Here is an 11,962-nt window from a genome sequence, read left to right as displayed (position 1 = left end):
GGGCCAGAGAATGACAGCAGGAGGTAGAACAGGGGCTGGGTGGACAGGTAGGAACAAAAGGGAAGTTGCAGAATCCAGGGCCATCAAAATCATTCTCAGAGTCCGCCTCCCTTGTTTTGCAAATGGAGGATCAGGGGCTGGAAAAGGTTGGCCTCACAGAGCTGGTGGCCTGGCTAAGCCCAGACCCTGGGTCATCGTGTCCCCTGCTGCTTGTCACATGGCCAAGACCATGACTCCAGTCCTCCTTTCTATGCAGTCTTTTCAAGTGTTTATGCACTAAAAATAATTTTATAAACCATTTAATTGGGTACATGGCTTTGACTCCCTTCCCCAACAGGAAATATGCCGGCTGGCTGGTGGGAGGGTTGGCAGCTAGCCTTGAACTCCCTTGACCTCCCCACGCCCAGGGCTGAGGTTTTCCATCCAGAGCTATTGCCCGAGCCCAAGCTCCACAGTGGGCTGGGATTCAACAATCATAACCCTTCTAGTTATTGCTCTGTGGCCAGCAGCTGGATTAATATTCGGAGAGAATGGGAGGAGAAATCTAATTAAATTCAAAACATAATAAATTGAAGCCAACTCATTCGATTTATGGCAGTGTCTTCTGGCATCTTTTAATTTTGCTTCACATTCATTTGGAGCCAATCAAATTAGGGCGCTCATTAGCGGCTGAGGTGGGCGAGGCTGGAGCCACACTCCCTGCTCCCGGCGGTAATGAGATCTGTGCAGCAGAATAATTCAGGGGTCAGTTTGTGAGTGGGAGATGGGAGGCTGCGAGGGCACAGTGGTCATTGACTCAACCTCAGGAAAACTGACTTGGGGAGGGGGCAAGTGTGGACTGCAGGTCTGGCTACTTGATTACGGGATGGCCTTGGCCTTCACTTTCCACAGCTTCGCCTCCTCCTTGGGATAAGAGCATCAGCACGTACCTCTGAAGGCTGAGCATGAAGTAGGATCAAGATGTAATAAGTATCTCCTCCTTCAGTGCCCACACTCTGACCTCCACTCTCTCCTCCCCGAGGAGCACCATCAGTAAGCCACCTCCGTGCCTGATCCTTGCACACAGGCCTCTGGCTTTGGTGACCCCCTGGATTCTCCCGCCTCTCAAGAGGTGCTCTGTCAAAGAGTCTATGGCCATCATTAACTTTCCACAGGGTCACACAACTTAAAGCCCCACCAGGATTTGGGGGTATGGTTGGGCCCCAGAAATTCAAACAAGATTCTTGGGTTTTACTGCTCTACCTCTAGACTCTACAGGACTCTGCTTAGCTTCAGTTTCACACACACTGTCTCCATGAGCCAGCAAGACGGTGGGAAGAAGCCCCAAGCTCACACAGCCCCCCACGGTACATTTCGAAGGGGAGTAGACTCTTCTCCCAGAGTTAATTCTCAGTTCCTAAAGTTGGACTCTGGCTGGCCCTGCTGTGTCACATGCCAAGGCCCAAGACAACAGGCATGTTCAGTGTGATAAGTCTCTTTATTATTACCACCAATATCTAGAGGGCTCCCTCCCTCCAACTTCTAGGGAAAAACCAAGGGAACACATCTGTCACAGTCTAGGAACCACAGAGATTCTCTGATGCCCAGTGCACCTACTCAAGGCGGAAGGGAACTTTCGGTGGGATGCACAAAAGGGATCTCATCTGTGATGTGGAGAGACAACAACCGAGATGCCACCTTTGGATGGGGAGTCCTTGGCTTTGGACAGCCATGGAAGCCAGACCCTGGCCTAGCACAAGGAAGCATGGTAGAGTGGAGTAAGGGGGAGGGTGCTTCTGCCCTGAGTTACTGCTGGAAAAAGCAATCCCTTCATATTATGTTAGATCCAGAGTCTTCAATCTAGATGATTGTAAGCCCTGCTTTGCTGGGGACAGTCCTGATATAATGTCTTTTGTCTCAGTATAATTACCAGTAAAATCCTGTAGTGCGTTGAGTTATGTCCCCCAAAATTTGTCCATGCCCTTACTTCTATCACCTGTAAGTGTGACCTTGTTTGGCAAAAAAGGTCCTGAAGATGTCATTAAGGATCTCAAGATGAGAGCATCCTGGATTATCCAGGGGGCTCTAAGTCCAATGACAAGTGCCCTTATAAGAGAGAGAAGAGCAGATGCAAACACAAAAGAGAAGACCATGGGAGGACAGAGGCAGAGATTGGAGGGAAGCAGCCACAAGCCAAAGAATGCCAGGAGCCACCAGAAGCCAGAAGAGTAAGGGAAGAACTTCTCCTAGCGCCTTTGGAGAAGACAGCCCTGTCTGCCCTTTGTTTGCAGACTTCTGGCCTCCAGAACTGTGAGAGAATAAATATCTATTGTTTTAAACCCCCAAAGTTGTAGTAATTCATTATATAAGCCCTAAAAAACTCATACAAATCCCCTTTCATTTTCAAAAGTATCCAAGTCCACATAATTTTATTATGTTCTCCCCCCTACACACACACACACACACACACACACACACCCCGGAGGGAGTCTGGGAAGAGGGAACATGAAGCAGGTCTCCTAGGCCTGTGTCTATCTCCCACATAGGACCAGAGGCTCAGGAAGGTGCTGGAGACTCGGAGGGCACCAGCCCAGGTCACCAGCACAGGATATGGGCAGAGATAAAAGAATATGTGTCTGACTCACACTTTATGATTTCAAAACTCACTATAAAGCTACGATAACCAAAACAGTGGCATATTAGCATAAAGATAAACATTTAGACCAATGGAATAGAACTGAGAATATCCAGAAGTAAAACCATGCTTCTATGATCAATTGATTTTAACAAGGCTGCCATGTCCATTCAGTGCGGAAAGAACAATCCTTCAACCAGTGGTGCTCAGATAACTTGATTTCCACATGCAAAAGAGTGAATCTAGAACCCTACCTCCCACAATATACCGATATTAACTCAAAATGTATCAAAGACCTAAAGGTAAGAGCCAAGACTGTAAAACTCTTAGAAGAAAACATAGGGGTAAACCTTTATGACCTCAGATCTTGCAATGGATTCTTAAAGACATCCAAAGCATAAGCCAAAAAAAAGAGGCAGGGGGGAACGAATAAACAGACTTCATCAAAATGTAAAAACCTTGGGGAATCAAAGGACATTATCGAGAAAATAATATAATGTACAAGATGGAAGAAAATATTTGCAAATCATGTATATCAAGATTCAATACCCATGTATATCAAGATTCAATACCCAGAATGTATAAAGGATTCCTAAAACCCAAATTTTAAAATGACAAAGACTTGCATAGGTATTTCTTCAAAGAAATTATATACAAATGGCCAATAAGCATGCGAAAAGATGTTCGGCACCTTTGGTCATTAGGGCAATGCAAATCGAAACCACAATGAGACACCACTTTACCTCTATCAAGATGACCATAATTTTTTAAATGGAAAATAACAAGGGTTAGCAAGGTCGTAAAAGAAATTGGAACACCCATACACCTCCAGCGAGAATATAAAACGACGCCACTGCTTTGGAAAACAGTCTAGTCTCCTCAAGAAGACCAACAGAGAATTACCCATGCACGACCCAGCAATTCCACTCCTGGGTGTATCCAAAAGGACTGAAAACACATATAGCAATGTTCACTGCAGCCCTAGTCACCGTAGCCGGGCGTGGAAACAACCCAAGTGTCTATTAACAGCTGAACAGATACACAAATGTGACACATACATACAGTGGAAAAGTACTCAGCCATAAAAAGGAATAAAGTTCTGGGGCACCTGGGGGCTCAGTTAGGCATCCGACTCTTGATTTTGGCTCAGGTCATGATCTCAGAGTCACGGGATCCAGCCGTGTGTTGGGCTCTGTGCTCAGCCAAGAGTCTGCTTGGGATTCTCCCTCGGTCTCCCTTTCCAAACTCTGCCCCTCCCCACCCCAAAAAAAGGAATGAAGTTTTGTTTGTTTGTTTGTTTGTTTTTGTTTTTCTAAAGATTTTATTTATTTATTTGACAGAGAGAGAGAGATCACAAGTAGGCAGAGAGGCAGGCAGAGAGCGAGAGGGAAGTAGGTCCCCCGCTGAGCAGAGAGCCTGATATGGGGCTTGATCCCAGGACCCTGAGATCATGACCTGAGCTGAAGGCAGAGGCTTAACCCACTGAGCCACCCAGGCACCCCAGGAATGAAGTTTTGATACGTGCTTACCACATGGATGAACCTCAGAAACATTATGTTAAGTGAAATAAGACCGTTACAAGCAGACAAATACTGCTTGACTCCACTTGTAGGAAATATCGAAAATAGGTAAACCCATAGAGATAAAAAGTAGAGATGGCCAGGTGCTGGGAGGAGAGGGGAGCAGGGAGTTACTGTTTAATGGGCTATAGAGTCTGTCTGAGACGATGAAAAAATTGGGGAACACTAGTGATGACTGCTTAATACGAATGCAGTTAATGCCATTGCATTGTACACTGAAAAACGTTAAAATGGCAAATCATATATTATATATACATACATTACCGCAATAAAAAAAAAAAAGAATATGGGATATGTCACGCTGTCTTCAGTCACCTGGCAGAATTCAGCAGCTAGTTGAGGTCTTGGTGTCTTATCCTCAGAGACCCAGCTGACAGGCATCTTAACCCATTGTTGGCCTGAAAGCTCTGAAAGCCCTCTCTTCTGAAAAAGAAGGAAGTTCAGGGCACAGAGAGACTCATGAATATTCATAAGCTGGTAACGACGGCCCACTCACTGAAAACACTGTTCCTCTGCACACCACCAGACCCTAAAGCCTAGAAAATCCATCTATGGCCCAAGGCACCGTGTTCCACAGCCATGATGTGCCTCTCTGGGGACAGATGCTGAGACATGAGGGAGGGGCTGAGTGTGGAGACTTTGGAAAGAAGGTTATAGCTGAGCCAGGAAATTCAAGAAGCCACAGAGGGAGGAACAGAGGGCTAGAGGCAGTCTTAGGCATCCCAGAGGGAGTGACATGAAATCTGTCCATAGTAGGTTAGTTGGGGGGTGGGGGTGGGGGAGCGGATGCAGGGGTGAAAATCATTCCAGGTGGAGGGAAGTGTGTATTCAAAACCCGGGGAGGAGGGCAAGAGGGAGCAGGGAGTGTTTAGAGAAGAGAGGAGCCCACATGGACCTGGAATGGGGGTGGGGGAGGCAGAAGCCCAGGCAAGAAGAGCTGGAAGAGGAGGGTCCCCGAGCTATCAGGAGATCCGGGGGGACCCCCCCGCCTGGCCTCTCCAGGACTCAGATGGGAGCAAAGTTCAAAGGCCAGCATGCGGTTGGGGAGGAGCTGTGATGAATGAGGTGCCCATGGGGAAAGGGAATGTCTACAGCAGGGGCTTCAGGCCAGGCACTGTCCCCCTCGGGGAGGCCTCCAGCCTTGCCAATATTGAAAGAGGGAGGCTCAGGGTTACAAGGGGCCTGGTGGACTGCCTTGGAGTAAGCAGCCGCATTAACACGGGAGACAAGCACAGATGCTGAGGCTGCCTACACAGCAGAGCAGGGCCCTGAGCCCACACCCAAAGCCCTCCCTTCCCACTGTACCAAGCTGCATCCCACATCACATTCTGCGGTTCAAGTGCAATTCAGGAAGTGACGGCAAGCCTGGGAGACTTGCCCTCTAACTCAGGCAGCCAGCCTGCTGGACACTGATGGAGAGAAATCGACTGCCATCCCCCCACCCATAGTTCTACCATGACCCCCCAGGAGCCACATCGTAGTGGTGCCACCAGCCTCAGTGACCAGACTCAGAGGGAATAAAAGGGGCTGAGACAGCCCGTTCCTGCCCCTCCCTCTCTTTTTACTCCCCACCCCGTGAACAGCCCAGGCCTTCCGCCAGGAGTCTGGCAGAGCCCCAGAGGGGATAGTTCCTTTCTCTCCTTTCTGACACAGTCCTGGAGTTTCTCCTTAGGGGCTTTTGATCCCACAGCCTCCCCACAAAGCACTGCGAGGCAGAAAGCACTTTGCTTCATTGTGCCCACCTCAGTCTCGTAAGGACAGCTCGTTGCTCATCACACATGGGAGGAAATCATGCTCAGAAGTCCCAGCATGCTCTGCTCCTCCCCGGGAGGCAAGCTCAGACACAATGTCTCAGGGAAGCAAGCTGGTGTGATGGGCTCCACATGGTCAAGGGAGCCTCAGGTGTCCTCTCAGCTGACCTCCCAATGGCCATGGGGCTTCAGGCCACTCCATGCTTCCAGGTTTGTTTCCTCATCAGTAATGGGAGAGTCTTCACCCAGCCAGATCCCACCCCTAACTCTCTGAGCTCAAACAACCCTGATCTGAAGTCCAGGGCCAACTAAAACTGGAAACCCTTAAATGACATGAAGCAAATCCAGTGAGGAGTTTTTCTGGGTTCTGGGGTGGGGGAGTGCCCTGATGCTTTACCTGGCATCTCCTTATACCAGAACATGCAAAACAGCCAGATGGTTCAGCAGGAAGGACACTAGAATGCATGTCATAGGTGGGGAAACTGTGGCCCAGGATAGGGTAGTCACCTGCCCAGCGTCAGTGGCCACCTGGCTCCCTAGTCCGGGCTGACTCTGCTATGCCCTCTTTGCTTCCTGCCTCCTGTATTCTTAGCAGCGTCTTAGCGACAAACAGCTGGCAGAGCCAGCCTCCTGCAAACTTGATGTCGTCTCTCTGGAGATAACAGACCATTCAGGCACTCTGCGACTTCCGACTGCGGCAGAGGACAGTCCATAGCAACGGCAGGACAAGTATACACTCTGGGAGATAGTACGGCTTCAGGCTGACTGAAGGGATCGCCAGCCTTTTGTCAAAATGCATGTATTCCTGATCTCTTCACCAGGCCTGGATGTCTGGAGATAAGATGGGATGTAAGCAGGAGTCTGGGCGACTAGCTGAGCAAGTGTGCTATGGGAGGCAAGTGGGCCTGCCACCAAATGTTGCCAGATGGAACACCTGTCCCCTCAGCACCAAAGCGTCTGCTCCAAGACTTTTTGTAACTTGTCACAGAGGCTGTTGGAGAAGGTGAATCAGCACAGCCTTGTTGGAAAGAAGTGTCGCAAACCCATCAGAAGCTTCGAAATGGGCATATCCTGTTGGCCCTTCATTTTGCTTTTAGGTCGCTCTCCTAAGGAATTGTTAGAACCAAGTTCTCCTAACAGAAAAACAGAACCCGAGAGAGCCCACAAAGCTTCATGAACAGTCTTTTTCACCCAGGCATGAAGACTTTTAAAAATCGCTTTTTCTGACTGTAAATGCAATGGCTGCTTACTGTAGAAACCTTGGACAATGTAAGAAATACAAATAAAAACATCACTGCAATCCCCTAGTCACTGCAGTCTTTCCTTCCAGGGATATATTTCTCTATGAATGCGTAAGTGCACTTAACAAATAGTGGGGAGTATACACTCCAGTTCGGCATGGTGATTGTAAAATATTTAACAGATCAGAAGTATCCTCAATATTACCCAAGCGCCTCCCCTCCCAGCCGGTAGCCCACTCTCCCACCTTGTTTAGTCTCTTCCGATCCATGGGCGTCTTCTTGTTCCCCACGTATGACACTGTACACACAAAGGCCTTTTTGTTACATCAATCTTACACCAAATATAGGTTTCCCTTAAAAGCTCTGAGTTCCTCCAGACTGCCTTATGCATGTTTGCAGTCCTGCCTTCCTCAGCCCCGGTGCTGGCACGTGCCTAGGCATTTAATGATGTTGACTGAATGACCCTTGTTCATCGATGACTCACACAGAGTCCATTCCTCCTCGTCAGTAAGTTAGAGAGTCCACGCATGGGGCACACACCCGCTAAAGAACGTGTTAGCGTCAATGAACCTGACAATGACCATTGAAATGCTCAGAAAGACGCAGGGAAGACTGATAAAGACAGATGGATCTAGTTTTTTTATTGAAGCGTAGTTGACCTATGATATCACTTTCAGGTGTGCAACATAGTGATTCGACAAGGATATACATTACAAGATGCTCGCCGCAATAAAGCGTGGTTACCATCTGTCACCAACGTAATTACCATATTATTGACTATACTCTCTGGGCTGTACTTTCATCCCTGTGACTTACTGTTTTTACCCATGACTTACGTATCACTGGAAGTCTGTACCATCTGGTGTCCTTCCCCTATTTTGCCCATGCCCCTCCCCCCCTTTCCTTTGGCAACCATTTATGGGACTGTTTCTCTTTTTTGTTGTTGCTATTGTTTGTTTACTTGTTTTGTTTTCCGGAGTCCACGTATAAATGAGATCGTATGGTATTTGTCTTTGTCTTATTTCACGGAGTGTAATACACTCCAGGTCCATTTAAAAAATTAAATTAATTAAATACATTTAAAAAGAATAGAAAAGAAGACGGCTAGGAAAGACTTTAGTAATAGTTCATTCTAAAGTCCGTGTGAATAAATTAATAGAATTCAAAAGGGGAATATGCATACAAATTGAAATGTGAACGGTCATTCTTTACATTTGTCTGTATTTCCTAATTTTTGTTTAAGTTAGACAAAGTTAAATTTGGGTTTTTTTTTTTGTTTAAAAATAAATATAAGTCCCTTGTATAGCGTTCATTTCAAGGAAAGGGAACTTACTCAAAAAGAAACCAGAGGCATCTAGGCACCTGGCCGCCTGGAGCAGGGTGCAGCGGCTGACATCTCGTCTGCCACCCCTATTTGTTAAATATTTCTAAAAAATAAATATTTCTAAGCCAAATGTCTGCTTACTCCTGTCTGCATAAGGAAGTTTCCATATTTACACAGGAACACATGCGTTTGTTAATTGGTCTCTGTTGATATATACAAATGTTGTAGATTCCTGTGTCAACAGTCCTGCCTGGGGAAAAGTAGAGGAAGTGTGATCCGGTGATAAACTACTGAGTCCAAGGACGTGCTTCCATCATGCCCAAGGAAACTACAAGGGATAGTTGCTCTGCCTAGGTTCCTTTTTCCCTTCTCTCTCTCTCTTTTTAAATAATTTATATTATAGTTTCCTGCTTACTTAAATACAAAAAACTTTGTTTTTTGTTCGGGCCCCTAGACCCCAAAGTCTAATTTAAGTGCTCTGTATGGAGAGTTGCTTTGTGCATGTTGGGGCCAGAGATGACTGTAGACTCGATTAGCTGCCCTGTAGGGGAAAAGATTTGCCAGCCCTGCTCTTCCTGATCTCCTCCTTGAGGCCTCGATCACCTCTGACTACAAGTTCATTTTTCTGTTCTTCCTGGGGAATTTACTCAAGGCCAGGCATTATGTGGCCTATCCAGGTGCTGAAGTCCCTTTGCTTGAGGGGACTACAGTCAGGTGGAAAGCAGAGAGACATCCTTTCTTCTCTCCAGTTCTAAGACTCTTTAAGGGGACAACTGAGACATTGCAAAATATTCTGGGCACACAGACAATGAGACAAGGCAGCTGCAGAAAGTTTTCAGAGAAAGTAAATTTAGGGTGCAGAGATTCAACAGGCATCAATCTAAGCAAAGTATGGCACGTTTGAGGAACAGAAAATAAGGTATCTGGTGGACCGGAGCAGAGGGTGGGTGGGTGGGTGAAGGTTAGAACCAAGTTTAAGAAGACCAGCTAGAGGTAGACCACAAATGGCCCAGGGACCATGTAAAAGTATTGGAACTCCATCCTATAGATGGTAGAAACTACCAAATGATAAAGTCAAGGTCAAATGTGTGACTAGAGTAAGATGAAACCACAGGGCAGCAAGACTGAACATAGAGATACAATTGAGGGAGGCTCTTGCCAGAGTGCAAAGTAACGGAAATGAATCAGATGTTAGAAGGTAGGAAATCAAGTGGTTGTTGGTAGGGGATAACTGTGAAGGAAAATCCAGTGGGAATGCAAGAGAAGGGTTTGTTTGCTTTGGACTTGCACTCCCGGTGTGTGTGTAGGGGAGCGGGTATCAAGCAGCCAGTAGATGAAGTTTGGGGACATGTAATTTGGGACTGGTCAACTTCTAAGGAGCCGCTGAAGCCAAGGGAACACAATGCAATTGCTCACAGAAAATATGACAGGTGGGACACAAAAGCCACAGCAGAACCAGGAAAAGCCTGACATTTGAGGGACAGAGGCACCTGAGATGGAGCAGCCGGAATTAGGAGAATGAGGCTGGGGTCCTGTCATGGAAGCTAACAGTGGGGCAGGGGAGGGGGGGCGCGGTTCAGGGATGTGAAATCAAGAACAAAATGCCAGAAAGATCAAGTAGGGTAAGGACTCAAAAGTGCGGCGATTAACTTGCCACCTGGGATTTTATGCACAGGAACTTCCGCAGCTGTGGTTATAAAACGTCCATCAGTTGAGAAGCAAGGAGAAGGGGAGACAGTGGTGGCCATGTGCATAGACTTCTCTCCGAGAAACTTGGCTTTGGAGGGAAGGAGATCCATAAAAGGGGCTGGCAAAGTCCTGGGAGGAATTATTCCAAGGTGGCCCCTCACAGGGTTTGTAGGCTGGAAAGACAGAGCCTGTAGAGAAAGAGTCTGAAGATAACTTAGAAGGTACTAAGCTGAAAGACTGGAGAGCTGTGATGCCTTTAATTGTGGGCTAAACTTTCCCGGAAGGAGTAATCCTCCCGTGCTGTGGATCTGTCACCCTCCCCCAGGTGCAGATACTTTGACACTGACCAGTCCTGAGCCTCGGGCCAGTTCAGGCAAGGCCGGAGGGAGGAAGAGGCTCGGGGCCTCATGGAGAAGCTGCCTGGCCAGGCTCAAGCTCTGACGTTCAGAGTCCCAGGAAGGTCGCAGAATGCAGTGCTGGCCACAGGCCCACATGCAAGAGCCGGGGATGGCATGCTGGCAGTAGTGTGACATGGGAGTCTCCGACCTCACTCATCCCACATTCTTTCTCAATATTTTGGACATTTATGGCTCGTTATCTGGCACCACGTGTCCATCAGTGCTCAGTAATAATTCAGACAGATGATGCTGTTGTCTGGCTTTTAATAGCCGACTACACAGCTCTGGCATGGCTAATGCCAACTTAAAGGACTAAATAAACTAACCGGGCCGTGGAATTGAGCTCTGGCCCAGGTGCGCCGGGCCAAAAAAATCGGAACAGTCCTCATGAAAATGAGGCTGCGAAGTTAACAAGATGCAGGCAACTCCCACCATGTACCGGGAATCCTGCGCTTTGGTCCTGATGCTGGTCCTAGTGAGGGCTTCAGCTTCATTGCATGGAGGGGTCGGAGGGCTAAGGAGATCACTTTATTTCCCACAAGACAGAGAAATCATGGACTCTTCTAAAAAAGCCCAGAATCCAGAAAATATTCTAGTCCCGACCATCCCATATGACTGATAGGGAAACTGAGACTCAGTGTTAGCAACTTCTAGAACTTTCTCCATGAGCTGGTGACACAGAATCCACAAACCATGAGAAGATAGCTCCCATGAAGCAACAGGGCTTCGATGATGCCTGGTCATCCCTTCTGCACAGCAGACTGTGTGGCTCGGAACTGGACACTGAGCCCTCTAACTTCTACGCTGGAGGAGGCCTAAGCGAGAGGTGAGTGGACACAACAGTTCACGGCCCTACCCTCAAGATGCCCTCACACAGCCTCATCACCCTCCCCCGTGCCTGCGACTGTCAGGACTCGGTGCCTAGGAGCAAGAGGGGCCTCTCTTTAGCAAGATGAACCAAAAAGCTACGGAAATGGCCTCCGGGCCCAAACTGCTTTCGCAAACAAGGGAAAATTACCTGACAGTCCACGCACTGCCTGCTGGAACAGGGGTCAGTGAGGGAAACCCACAGAGATAAGCTCAGGAACAAACGTGTTGACCCATTCCAGGGCAGTGCATAGGGTTCTGGCTAGCTAAAGTCGGAGCCCAGGAAAGGGACCCCAGACCTCGGGTTTTTATGATTAGGGACGCACCAACCCTCTCCTGGGGGGCCAGGACTTGGGATCTGATCACCGTGTGGTGTGGCAAAACTCTGGTCATCCACCCTGCCCTTGCAGCTCAGCATTCATAGCTGGGGGCACTGGCCATGCTGGCATGGTCAAGGGTAGGGTTCCACCTTATGACAAAGCAGCGTTCCTCTACGAT

This window comes from Mustela erminea, chromosome 14 (genome assembly GCF_009829155.1).
Source record: "Mustela erminea isolate mMusErm1 chromosome 14, mMusErm1.Pri, whole genome shotgun sequence".
Lineage (NCBI taxonomy): Eukaryota > Metazoa > Chordata > Mammalia > Carnivora > Mustelidae > Mustela > Mustela erminea.
This window is presented reverse-complemented; position numbering follows the sequence as displayed.